This window comes from Penaeus chinensis, chromosome 13, assembly GCF_019202785.1.
Source record: "Penaeus chinensis breed Huanghai No. 1 chromosome 13, ASM1920278v2, whole genome shotgun sequence".
Classification (NCBI taxonomy): Eukaryota; Metazoa; Arthropoda; class Malacostraca; order Decapoda; family Penaeidae; genus Penaeus; species Penaeus chinensis.
In genome coordinates this window covers 10,661,747-10,664,246 of record NC_061831.1, presented here as the reverse complement: position 1 = coordinate 10,664,246, position 2,500 = coordinate 10,661,747, and the positions used below count along the sequence as shown (strand labels likewise).

The 2,500-nt window shown below is 36.6% G+C and overlaps 1 long non-coding RNA gene across 1 annotated transcript in view; it reads left to right on the top strand.

Annotated features, from left to right (window-relative positions):
• Positions 1 to 2,500, top strand: part of LOC125031386 — a 101,258-nt gene that overhangs the window by 37,326 nt on the left and 61,432 nt on the right. The window lies entirely within an intron of this gene.

The window sequence follows — 2,500 nt, the reverse complement described above, 5'->3', positions numbered from 1 at the left end:
TTTTTTGTTTTGTCAGTATTAACATGGCTTTCATTATCATCATCATTATTGTAATTTTCGTTATTTTGATTGTCATTATCATAACTGTATCATTATTATTATCATTATTATAATCCTTGCTGTTATCATCATTATCATTATCATTATTATTGTTATCATTATTATCACTATCATTATTTTTATTATTATCATTATCAATATTATAATAATAATTATCATTATCATTAATCTTTTTGTTGTTGTTTTTATTGTAATTATTATCATTATTACCACAACTACTTCTATTAATATTATTATTATTATTATCATTATTATCATCATTATTAAAATCATTCTTATTGTTACTATCATTACTATTATCATTACTATTATCATCTTTATCATCATGATCACCGTTATCTTCAATATTATTGTTACTATTTCAACTACTATTATCATTATCAATACTACTGCCATCAATATTGTTATTACTATCATTGTCGGTATTATTATCCTTATTATAGTCCTTATGATTGTTATAAGTATTAATTTTGTCATTATAATTAGTATTATTAACATATTGTTTTTTATCGATAATGATATTATGATTATGATGACGATTATTATCATCATCATTATTATCAGTATTATTATTATCATTATTGGTATTATTATCTTCACTTTCTTTATTGCTATTGTTATTATCCTTACCATTGTTATTATCATTATAATTTTTGTTATAGTTATTATTTCATCATTTATCATTACTACTATCAGTATTATCACTATTATTACAATTCTTGTCGTTACTTGTATTATCGTTATTACCATTATCATCATTATGATTATAATTGTTATTATTATTATTATTGTTATTATCACTGTTATAGTTGTTATCATCATCATCCTTAGTACTATCAAGCCTTTTATAAATATCCTTATTGATGTTATCATTATTTTTGTTATCATTATAATTGTTAGTAACATTATTATTATTATCATCGTTATCATTATCATAATTCACATTATCACTATTATTATTGATATCAATATTATCATTACTGTTTTTATTATCAATAGTCTTAGTCGCAGTAGTAGTATCATTGTCTTTATTAATATCGCTAATTAACTCTACGGTTATGTTTTCCTCATTTTTCATATTCAGTTCTTCCTATTAACATTTACTATCAATATTCAAAGTCAAAGCAAGCGAAAGCGAAGGATAAAGATGTGGCCCTGTAACACATAACACCCAATATATATAGTCCTCTTTTCTTTCTCGCTTTAACAATGTATCGATTTTATCTGTCTTTAAGCTCCATGATGTGTGGAGGGGGAAGTGGGGGGGGGGGGGGCGAGCGAGCGATAAGGGAGGAGGAGGAGGAGGAGGAGGAGGAGGAGGAGGAGGAGGAGGAAAAGGAGGAGGAGGAGAATGAGGAGGAAAAGGATAATGATGATGCTGAGGATGAAGAGGAGGAGGAGGGAGTGTGAGAGGAAAAAAAGAGAGAGAGAGAGAGTGAGAGAGAGAGAAAGATACATGGTAGAAAGGAAGGAGGGAAGGTGTTAGGAACGGGGAAGAAAGATGGAGGGAAAGGGAAAGAGAGAGAGAGAGAGAGAGAGAGAGAGAGAGAGAGAGAGAGAGAGAGAGAGAGAGAGAGAGAGAGAGAGAGAGAGAGAGAGAGAGAGAGAGAGACAGCGACGGAAGGAACGAGGAGGGAATAGTGAAAAGGAGTGGGAGAGGCAGAAGGAGAGAGGAGGAGGACGAGGGAGAGTGATAGAGAGGAAAATGAGTGACAGCAGGAGGGGCGAGGGAAAAAAAAAAAGAAGAAAAAGAAAAAAAACGACAGGGAGAAGAAGAGAAGAAGAGGGAAAGAGAGTGCCACGGAGGGGGGGTGGGGAGTGACAAGGTAGCAAGAGTGACAGAAGACAAAGAGAGAAGGGGGTGCCTGGGAGAGAGGAAAGAGAAGATAGGAGGGAGGGAGTAAAGGCAGGGAGAGGGGGAGGGGGAAGAGGGAGAGAGAGAGAGAGAGAGAGAGAGAGAGAGAGAGAGAGAGAGAGAGATAAAAGACAAAACGAAAACATCCAGACAGAGAACCAGAGAGATAAAAGAGAAAGAGAAAAAGCGAATCAAAGAGAGAAAACCAAAAAGGAGAAGGAGACGACGTGGGAGAAAGAGAGAGAGAGTGGTAGGAAGAGGAGAGGCGGGGGGGGGGGGGGGGGGAAGTGACCCACGATGTGACGTCACAGAGACACTCTTGTCACGTGCCAGCAGCAGACATGGGCTTCATGGGACCCGATAACAGTGACGCTCGCTGTCAGAAACTGGGTGACTGACGCGCCAAGTCTGCTGGCCTGAAAGGAAATACAAAATCCATATTTTGAGAGGATGAAGTATAACAAGGGAAGGGGAGGGAGGTGGGGAAGGATTGGAAGAAAGGGGGATGGAGGAAGAGGGGAAGAGGGGGATGGGGGAAGAAGATGAATAAGAGGGCGGGAGGAGGATGAAGGGTAGGGGAAGGAA